This window comes from Puma concolor, chromosome B2 (assembly GCF_028749965.1).
Source record: "Puma concolor isolate L17-30 chromosome B2, mPumCon1.1.hap2, whole genome shotgun sequence".
In the NCBI taxonomy this organism is placed as follows: domain Eukaryota; kingdom Metazoa; phylum Chordata; class Mammalia; order Carnivora; family Felidae; genus Puma; species Puma concolor.
In genome coordinates, this window is record NC_141671.1 from 17,408,468 (window position 1) to 17,419,440 (window position 10,973).

General features: G+C 46.2%; 1 long non-coding RNA gene across 5 annotated transcripts; it reads left to right on the plus strand.

The window, feature by feature from the left end:
• The first annotated feature begins 1,602 nt into the window (after nt 1-1,602).
• LOC147580767 (uncharacterized) lies at nt 1,603-10,727 on the plus strand. Of its 5 annotated transcripts, none has more exons than XR_015251069.1 (6): nt 1,603-1,686; nt 1,777-2,011; nt 2,658-2,804; nt 6,439-6,483; nt 6,573-6,704; nt 10,521-10,727. It is a non-coding gene; the product is annotated as an uncharacterized LOC147580767 (long non-coding RNA). The 5 variants fall into 5 exon arrangements; XR_015251070.1 differs by having other exon boundaries at nt 1,631-1,686; nt 1,761-2,011; XR_015251066.1 differs by lacking the exon at nt 1,603-1,686 and having other exon boundaries at nt 1,693-2,011.
• Nucleotides 10,728-10,973: the final 246 nt, after the last annotated feature.

The window sequence follows — 10,973 nt, forward strand, 5'->3', positions numbered from 1 at the left end:
GTGCCAGGAGACTAAGGTTTATAGAAGTAAAGTCGTTTGCTTAATGTCACACAGCTAAAAATTGATGGGCCTGCAATGAATATGAAATTTTGATTTCATTATTTCAGTGGAATTTTGATTCATTATTTCGATAAGTATTAAGTTTCAGTACTTATTTTTAAAAAGCTGTTTTGGTCCAAATTTTCCGACACCAGAAATAAAAATGATCATAACAAAATCTGCATCACCTGTGTACTATAGGGATCCAAGGATCTCACTTATTGAATAATAATTTATTCTGTAAGCAGAAAAGCACGATACACAGGTAGCATCTCCCCCTCATTGTCATTAGCATCACCATCATCATCATTTTTTTTAAAAAAGTTTTAAATGTTTATTATTGAGAAACAGAGAGAGACAGAGCGTGAGCATGGGAGGGTAGACAGAAGGGGAGGCACAGAACCCACAACTCAGCAGGCTGAGCTGTCAGCACAGAGCCTGGTGCCGGGCTCGGACTTGCGAACTACGAGATCATGACCTGAGCTGAAGTCACACACTTAACCGACTGAGCCACCCAGGCGCCCCACCATCATCATTATTTGACCACCTATTAACCGTGTGTCCTTAGGTATGTGACTGTTAACTTCTAAAAAGGAGATACTAATCCTACCATCATGTTGTGACAATCAGAAGACACAATGTATCTTATATCACCTTCCACCTGTTCTTACTACGGTGCTTTTCCTTCCTGGCCAACTGGTCAACCCCTGGTAGGGTGGAGGGCTCCCAATCAGTATTCTCCTGCTCTCAGCCTTACCAAAGCTTTTGCACAGAGCCACTATTCAGAATGTCCATTACAAAAGTATCTGGGGCCAGTTTCCAGCAACTTGTCCAAGCATTTGCAAACCCCAGCCTCCCCTGTTCTCTCACGGAAGCTTGCAAGTTTCGAGTTTAAATGCCGCACCTCTGACTTTTCGGCAATACGAATAAAGGGAACGGTGTGTATAAACTGGCAGTCGATTTTTCTAAACACAAAGTACTGCGCTTACAACCATATTCATTTCTACGTAAACCAGGAAATATGATTTACACTTTGTTTTGCTATTTTGAGTTATCTTTTGAGCCTTGGAACACTGACATTACATTATCCTCAATGGAAAGCATCATTTGCAGAGGAAATTTGAAAGCTACAAGGCCTCGCTACATCACAGGCCACGTTCATAACTACAGAGGGAAGGGACAGGGGTGCAACTCTTCTGACCTCATAGCCACCAAGAGGGGTTGGTGGCCAGTTGATTCTGCTGCAGCAGCTGGCACACGACCCCATTCCCCGCCAAGCCTGGGACTGTCAAAGAAAGAGATCACGTAGACGCCATGGGGCTCAAAAGCTGCCAAGACCCTGGCCGCCCTCCGCTTGCTCCTATGCCAAGGGATGGGCAGTGAATGCCTAGTCAACATGAAGAACCTCAGACAGATGTGACTCTGCCCAGAGCCAGGCCGGGGCAGCCACCAGCCTGATCCCTCTACGTGCCCCCCCTGCCCAGCTCAGTCTGGCCTGATGCCCGCGAGGTCTGTGCGCCTGCTTCCGGTCCTCGCTCTGCTCCTCCCCCAGCAGCGCCTTCTACCACGCATGCGCTCCACCCCTCCCTCTGTCACGGTGCCACTGGCTTTCTGTCACGCTCCCCATTTCTGTCCCAAGGGTTATAGGTAAACTGCCACCCGAGGTTGCTAAATTTGTTCACTCTTTTTTACAGTTTCCCCTACTGAGGTCACGTTGGCAGCTGTTTCCCTATTTAGGAACTTAAATGCAGTCCTCCGGTGGGTATCCTGGGAAGCTATTCTGTGCAGTACCACGCCGCCACCGGTGACTCCTCTTCCTCCCTCCACCTGCTCTGTGCTCTACAGACAACAGTTAGTCCCTGACTGCTTCCGGCCCCAGGTAGGCCTGCCTTTCAGTTCACCGGAGCTCTCCTGCCGGGAGTCATGGACAAACACCTCATTCCCTCCTCGCTGGGAACTGGATGCAAATATGGTGAGTGGGGGAAAGTCATGGTCGGAGTCCTCATTCTTCAAACGCAGAAGCCTTTCCGCACAAAGGGTCCCCAGGGCCCCCGCTGGCCATATGTAAATTGATCCACGGGCCCAGGGTTTAGCTGGTCAGACCAAAATAGACCTGCTCTCAGGTGCTCTCACACTGGTTACAGCCCCAACACCCAACACGTGATCCAAGAGCATAGCCTCCAGGACTGCGCGTGGTGGCTGCCCGCCCCCACCCCTCTTGCCCAGCTGCGCCAGCGGCCCCTGAGATGACTCTGAAGAAGGCAGTGGTTTTGTGTTTGTGTGTTTGGGATTTGTTTGTTTGGGAGGGGCAGAGAGAAGGAAAGACAGAATCCTCGGCAGGCCCCACGCCATCAACGCAGAGCCCGATGCAGGCCTTGAACTCACCAACGGTGAGATCATGACCTACGCAGCGATCAAGAGTTGGCCTCCTAACCCACTGGGCCACCCAGGCGTCCCTGTGTGTTGGTTTTCTTCTTTTTTTTTTTTTTTTTAAACTGTGCTTTGTAATCATCTGTTCTCAAAGATGATGCTTCTCTTTTCATTTGTTTCCCATTCTGTCCGTGGTAGAAATGCAGGGAGTCTGAGAAGATAACACACAGGCTTCTGGTTCATTATAGGGCAGGTGTGAACCCTAGATGTGAATTTGAGCCCGTTGGAAGGTACGTTTCTAAGGCGCAAGCCCATTCTGAAGGATCGCCCAGGACACGTCTTCCCTGGAGACCCCCACGGTAGCAGACACTTGCCTCCTGAAGGGTTGAAGACAGGTAGGGATTGTTCCGTTTGACCTCTGAGTTTGACTGGAGGCAAGTCCTTTAAACCTACACAGGCCACTCAAGCCCCCATGGTCCCTCTCTGTGTCTCTGAGAGCCTAAATGTCCCTCAGTGTTTTTTGATAACGGCCTCTTCGTTTTCACACAGACTGACCTATTAGTTCCATTTGTTTATTAGAATCAAGGTACCCTTATTTATTGGAATATCAATGGGCAGAATGACACCAAGAATTATAACAGCCCAGAGAGGGCCCGAGGTCATACACAGGAGCCTGAAGAAAAGCGAAGGCAGAGAAACAGTCAAAATAATATGTTACATCCATGGTATCTGTCACAGTTTACGAGGCACTTTTACATGTATGATCTATAATAATCGAAGCTCTTGGTGGCAAATCACAGAAGCAATTTCTGGCTAATGGCAACAGAAATAAATGCATCGGAAAGGCAGTGTATCGGTTCACAGGATTTACATGAACACCAAACACGGAGAACAGTCAGGAACGAAGGGGACCTGGTTCCATGTGGCACGACCACATGGTCACATCCTGTCTGAAACCTGAGCGAGGCACTGCTCCCCCTGCCTCTGACCTCAGGGGTTGACCTCTAACAGTCTCTGAGTCTTTGTGTCCCTCCCCCGAGATTCAAAGTTCCAGGTAGGCACATCTGCTTGATCTCGCCTGTGCCCCAGCGGTCAGAAAGGTGGGGGGGGGGGTTCAGGCGAAAAGAGAGAACGTCCATTTCCCTCACCCCTCACCTCTTGGTGTTTGATACTGAGTAGCTGTATTAGTTTCTACTGCTGCATAATAGCTAGCACAGACTTAGTTTAAAATTACAGTCACCTATTACCTTACAGCTTCTGTGGACCAGAGTTCCACCACATTCTTAGCTGGGCTTTCTGCTCATGGTCTCACCAGGTTGTAATGGAGGCGTTGGCTGGACTGTAGTCCCACTGGGAGGCTCAACTGGACAAGAGCCTGTTTCCAAGCTACCTCAGATGATGGTGGAATTTTTTTATTTGCAGCCCTATGTCTGAAATCCCTGATTTCTTGGTAGCTATCCACTGGGGACCATTTTCAGCTCCCTGAAGCCACACTCAAGTCCCTGCCAAGTTCACAGGCCCACCCTCCATAGAGAGCTCACAGCAAGACTGTTGACTTCAGAGTCAGCAGGAGCACCTCTCAGGCTTTATATCTCCCTTTAGGAAAGCTATAGTTCCTCTTTCAAGGTTCACTTGATTAGGCCAGTCCCACCCTTTTTGATGAACTCCTAGTCAACTGATTAGTAATCCTTTCATAGCAGTGAAACCCTATCATGGTCACAGGTCCTGCCCACCCTCAAGGGGAGGAGATTATACAGGGTATAAATCTTGGGGCCCATCTTTGAATTCAGCTTATCACACTGGAAAATGTCAAGCACTTCCCTACTTTTAATCCCCTTGGAGCAGAAGATCAGGTATAAACTTTACAGCTTTACAGAGGTTAAAAAAAAAAAAAAAAGACTCTGAGAAGCCAGAGTGATTTGGTTCTAGCCACAGAGTTAAGAAGTACTTGAATTGGAAGTTGTCATCAGAGCTTTCCAAAGGTAAATGGAAATAAGCAGTAACAAATATAAACATTCATGAAAATAAGTTATGTGATCATACGTGGTGCTACAGGCTCTGATGGAAAGAAGAAAGAAAGAGCAAAGACGGGAAATTATGACTAATGAACCCACGGCCTGCTGTAGGAGGCCATTCTGGAGCTATTGGAAACAATGCCAGTAAAGAACATGAGCTGTTCGTTTGATGTCAGAGAGAATAACAGGCATCTGGGACGTGATTGCTATATTTAAAAGAGGGAATTCACAGCAACTTTCAAAGGTGAATGGACGAGTTGGCACAGGTCTCCCGAAAAGACCAAACAGGAGCTAGAGAGATCGCCACTGAGACGCTGAAGTTTTCTCTAGCTCGACCCTGTTCTTCCCTTCACAGCTCAGAGACCAGCCTGTCTCCTAAGGAATCGTTCTGTGACAGGCTTATCAAAGAGACCTTGAGCTTATGTCCAGCCAACTATATTATTTCTTTTATCATCAGCCTGAAATTTTCCCCGAAGACGTTTTTTTAATTTTTTTTTTTATTTTTATGAGTTTTACGTAGTTAAGTAATAATCTGTACACCCAACCTGGGGCTTGAACTCACAACCGTGAGATCAAGAGTTGTATGCTCTACCAACTGAGCCAGCCAGGCACCCCTCTCCCAAAAGATTTAGATATTTAGATTTTAAAAGGTAGGATATCGAGGGGGCGCCTGGGTGGCTCATTCAGTCGAGCATCCAACTCTTGATCTCGGCTCAGGGCATGATCTCACGGTTTGTGAGATTGAGCCCCAAGTCAAGGCTGTGTGCTGTCAGCATGAAGCGTGCTTGGGACTCTTTATCTCCCTTTGCCTCTGCCCCCTCCTCGCTCATTCCCACTCTCTCGAAATAAATAAATAAAATCTTAAAAAAAAAAAAAAAAAGCTAGGATATAGAATGATAAAAGGGTTAAGGTTCTCAATGATATAGCTTGATATTCTGCAAATAACAAAATTTTGTTTTTCAAGAATATACAAGTAAAAGCTGGATAGGTCTTTGAACCCATGTCTGTGCATGAAAAACATACGTGTAAAGCAGTGAGAGCACAGTTTTAAAAAATATATTCAAATATGTCCGAACACACAATAATATATTTAACTTCTATTCACACATATGCCACATGAAATGAGTAACAGTAAGTTACTGGAAAACCCTTGTACCGATCCTGGCCATGCCACTGTCCAGCCGTGTGACCCTGGAGGTATAACTTAGGTATCTAGGCCTCAATTTTTCTCATCTACAGGGATAAAAAGTTAGAAATTTTGATTTCTTCCAACTTTCAAATTTAGTAGTTCTTCAATAAGCTGGTTAACGTGCAACAGTCCATATTGGGAAAGAATATCCTACTTTTCCATCTTAGATGAGAGGGCTACCTCTTGATAATCACGGGAGACCGTGAACTTGATTGCACTTTGGATTACATTCAGCTAAGCCTGTCGTCCAGCCCTTTTGGTTATTCTGGGATACTTGGTGTCTGTAGAACTACTTTCCATAGCGATATATATCTAGCTATTTAGAATTACGCACATGTGCACACGCACGCACACACACACACACACACACACACACACACACACACACACCAAAAATACGAAGACAGCAGCAGGGTCAGCGGGTTAACAGGGAAGAGTAGCTGAGTTAGCCGAGGTCTAGAGGACAAGAGAATGGAAGAATTCCCAGGCCCTCAGTGCTTTTGCAAATTGACATCATCCATATGTATCACCATTAATTATAATAATCATCTCCTACAACAAGTGCTCTGCTTGACCCTATGCCCATGTTTTATTTATTTATTTTTTAAGCATTTCTTCCTCCTTTATCTACTCTCTGAGCTGATTAATTAACTGCAGTGAAAGTTAAGAGAGGTCTCCGCCACATGGTCTTTTTGGCCTATCCCTGCTTCCTACTATCTTACAACACTTCTAACGCTTCTTAAAAAACAACAGTTACATTTTAGCGCCACCAACAAGAGAGCTGGCTCTGTTCTCTTAACCCCTCACTTTCCATTTTTATTGCAGTGGAGCAAGGCACCGGGATCAGAATCCAAATCCTGTCTGGGACAGGTAGGCTCTCTGGGACACATGCCCACTCTTTTTCCAGTCTATGCAAGGAGAGTGCATATTCTTGCTATGACCTTCTTAAAAGCCAACAGTATTCTCTTCCAGAGAGATATGGAATCTCATCTTTTTAGAAAAAGAAAAAAAAAAAAAAAGGCTGTCCACTTTGTTGCTTCACTTATCCCTCCAACCAACACAGATGAACATCCTCTGAGGTTATCGTTGAGGTAACTTAACACGTAGTATCTCAAGTTTGTCATCCACAGTCCAAATTTCAACGATTTCTCCCTTGTCCACTACCTTAACTTACTCTCTTTACACTTAGAAATTACCTGCAAATTACCTTACTCAATGCGCATGGTGCTTTCATTACTCAACCTTTCTGAGGTCAAGTTTTTTGTTTGGTTTATTTAGAGAGACATAGAAAGTGGGGGAGAGGCAGGGAGAGAGAGAGACAGAGAGAGGGAGAGAGAATCTTGAGTAGGCTCCCTGCCCAGTGCAGAGTCCAATTTGGGGCTCAATCTCACAACACTGAGATCATGACCTGAGCTGAAATCAAGAGTCTGACACTTAATCAGCTGAACCACTCAGGCACCCCTGAGGTCAAGTTTTTATTAAGCACTCTGTTCTACGTGAAATTCTCCCCGCCTTTGGCTTCTGTGCCTTCTCTCCTTTTTTTTTTTTTTTTTTTTTTTTTCCCTCTTACCATTCTGATCATCCCTCGTCGGTCTTCTCTGGGGCTTTCCTTTCTACCTGCCCCCAAAATGTAGCTCTGATGCAAGCTTCATAGCTTTGATGCAGGCTGGCTGGGTCCAAGGACTCAGAGGGGATTCCTTGGCTTCAGGCAGGAGAGAAACCATGTGTAAGCCAAGGAGAAGTGAGAGCAGAGTTGACTGAAGATGTGGAGTGTAGACACAGAGTGTCTGGGAGACTCAGAAGGGAAAAGAGAGTGAGTCCCATCTTTGATCGGGGTCTGGGGTTTCTCTTGAGGGTTGTGGTACCGTGCACGTGTCTTCTCAGGCATCCAGGAACAAATGCGAATGTGTAGATGTCCTCCATGTCACTTACGCCCTGGAACCTGGGGGTCTTGATGAGCCCGTGGTCTCTGTGCTGAAGGACTCCAAAGAAATCATCAACGCCACGACCTTCACAAGGAGGACACACACGATCTGTTTCTATAAGGCCTGTGTAAGGCGGGCGTGTAGGTCCTAGCAAGAATAGAAGCAGAAAAAGGAGTGAAAAAAGCAGTTTTTCCTGGGATCTCTTTAGTTTCCCTGCCTCAGCCTCATCCCATAACCCTTTGCTCCTTTTATTCATCCCACTTTTCCAGGCGGTTTCATCTAAATTCGTGATTTCACTTACCATCCCTTCAATGACTACTCCTTAATCTATCTATCCCCCAAAGACCTCCCTTCTGGAGCCCAGAGTTATGGATTCAGATACCTACTAAGAATCACCATTCACATGTTGACCAGATATCGTACGCTCAGCTGGGCTATCTCCGTGTACTTGGGCTGCCGTAACAAAACACCATAGAATGAGTGGCTTAAACAACAGAAACTTCTTTTCTCACGGTTCTGGGGGCTGGGAAGTCCAAGATCAAGAGACCAGACAGTTCAGTTCCTAGCGGGGGCCTTCCTCCTGGCTGACAGACGGCAACTTCTCTCTGCGCACGCACTTGACCTTTACTCAGTGCGTGCTCACGAAGAGAGAATTCTTTGTCTTCCTTTTCTTTGAAGAGCACTGACCTCATCATGAGGGTGCCACGCTCATGGCCTTATCAACCGTAGCCGCCTCGCAAAGACCACATCTCTAAATACCAGCATCACTTTGGGGATTAGGGATCCAACATATGAATCGGGGGGTGGGGGGAGCCACAAACATTCAGGTCATAACCGAATGCCTCATCTTCCTTCCCAGACCTGCCCCACATGTGCTATGGGTCATGTCAATGGGAGGCACCACCACCCACCCAGCTGCCTGCCTGGCAACCGGGAGGGCTCTCCTTCTAGGTTCTCTGCACCTGTTTCTTCATCTGTAAAACAACAATAGTATCTCCTTCACAAAGAGTTAGGTCAAATGAGTTGATACGTGTAAAATGCTAATGAAATTCAGGACACTAAGTTATCAGTAATATTGACTTAGATTCTCTCTAAAATAATGTTTTTAACCAACTCCACAAAAATGCTTCAGATCCTACCTTGCATAATACCCTTGGACTAACCACCTTCCCCCGACCTCTTCCTCTGCTACCTTGACTTCCGGTAGCTCACTTCACACACGGAATACTGGGATTGCCACCTAACGAGCTTTTCTTCATTGTCTCAGCTCGCTGTCCGATCCTTTCCTCACACAGCTACGAGAGTCATCCTTTCACACTGGAGCTCCTATCAGCACATATCTCTGGCCAAGTCTTCAAGGGTGCCACATGCTTTGGGGCAAAGCTCAAATTCCTCAGCGTCATCTAAAGTGCCCTTCGTGAGATGGCTCCTGCTTACTGTCTGGCCCCTGTTGGGAGAGGCAGTCCGCATGGGGGCCGAGTGTCTCTGCACACCCTTACCAAGCATGCCAGACTGCAAGAATTGCCCTCTCCTGACACTGAGCAGTTCCTGCAGCCAGTCACATAGGGACCCAAGGAGATCCAGGTGATGACAGCATGGTCACTGTGTTTCTGCTTGCTACCTTGGAGTGGGGACTTGAGAGCTGCTTGCTTCAAAAGGCCTGTGCCTTTGGGTCTGGGTTCCTCAGCTTCAGAGCAAACCTACTGAATGTGTAGCATGCATCCGGGTCCATCACATGACTTCTGTGTCATCTGGGGGAAAAAGGAGGCCAGTGCAAATATGCTGAAGATAAAGCTGCTTGCTACCCCGTTAATAATAAAGTACTTTGTCTCTGACCCGGGAATCTTGTGTCATCTGCCACGATCCACAAAACCATACCAAGCTAACTTGTTAGCTTGCAAGTAGAGAAAATTCCATACCTTTCACGGTTTTTGACAGCCCTGTCTCCTCCTATCTCTTGTTCCATCTCTCATCCTATGCTCTGGTTATACTGACCTGTTTCCTGTCCCTGTGCCTTGAAAGATGCTGATCCCACTTCCCCAAATCTTATCTACTTTCTTTTCTTTTTTTTTTAAGTTTATTTATTTATTTTGAGAGAGAGAAAGAGAGAGAGTGCATGTGTTTGTGCGAATAAGGAAGGGGCGGTGGGGGGAGGGAGAGAGAATCCCAAGCAGGCTTCGCGCTATCCACGCAGAGCCCCACGCGGGGCTCGAACTCACAAACCGTGAGATCAAGCCAAAGTCAAGAGCCAGACACTTAACCGACTGAGCCACCCAGGCATCTTCCCTTTATTTTTGACCAGCCAAAAGTACTATCCCCTCTAGGAAGCCTTCCAGACTTCCAGTGGGATTTTGGTGCCATTCATCTCTTCTCTCGCGGCATCCTGAGCACATCTCATTAATTAGAATCCTTGCCACATTGCACCATGACTTCTTTTGCTCGCGCAGCTTCTCCACTGGAAAGGAAGCTTCTTGAAGGTAGGGGTCATGTTTTGTCTTTGCGTGCCTCATGTCTAGAGACTTTATCCTGCAATACTTGGCACGTAAATGTTCAATACATGTTACGTGTTGGAATGAATGACTAGATCCTAATGGGTTTGACCCATCCTGAAGGATGAACCTGGAATGAAATTGTCCTCTGTTTCTCTCTTTGCCTTTCACACTTCTTTTTCTCCTTACCTTCCCATTTCTTTCTTTTTTTTTTTTTTTCTATTCTAAGCTACACTCTACTCTGTGTGCTTAGCTAGACACAAATAGACTTACGTGAGGCGAAAGTATGCCTGCAGAGCAGCGAGGTGGATTCCATGCACCATATGGGAAAATTAATCTCACCTTATGTAATCAGTGCCTAAAGACAGAGACTCAAACTTCCTTCTTCTCCCAAATTTCCTGAGAGATTGCAAACGAAATGGATTAAGTGGCGGGGATGGCGTGGCATTTATATTTTAAAATATTTTTAATTTTCTCTCTCTCTCTAACGCAGCCCTCCTGGTGACAGAGAACGGACCGTGGTGAAAGATAATTGCCTAGGAGCCTGGCCAGCTTTAGATAAATTTGCTATCGCCGCAGTGGAAAACTTGGCTTTAAATGAGCCCTCTTTTCCACCTACAGAATCCCTAGGCAGTAAAGACCATGAACCCAGAAGGTACATCCCGACATGTGTTAAATAAATGCATGCGCTAATAAATAATGTTCAATAGCGTGCATGCGTAACCCCCCGGAGGTACCTTAAAAATCAACATTTTCATAGGGAAACTGATAGTATTCTCTTTCCTGGGGAAGGTAAATGTCTTGCCCTGCTTCCTGAATCACTGTCCTGGCTCTAGCTGTGTCTTAGGAGTGAACTCAATGATAAAGTGGCTGAGGCTCCGTCCTTGTGGACTTTATTAGGGAGCCAGCTATGAAGTTGTTCTCTCGGCCTCCAACTCATCCTTGA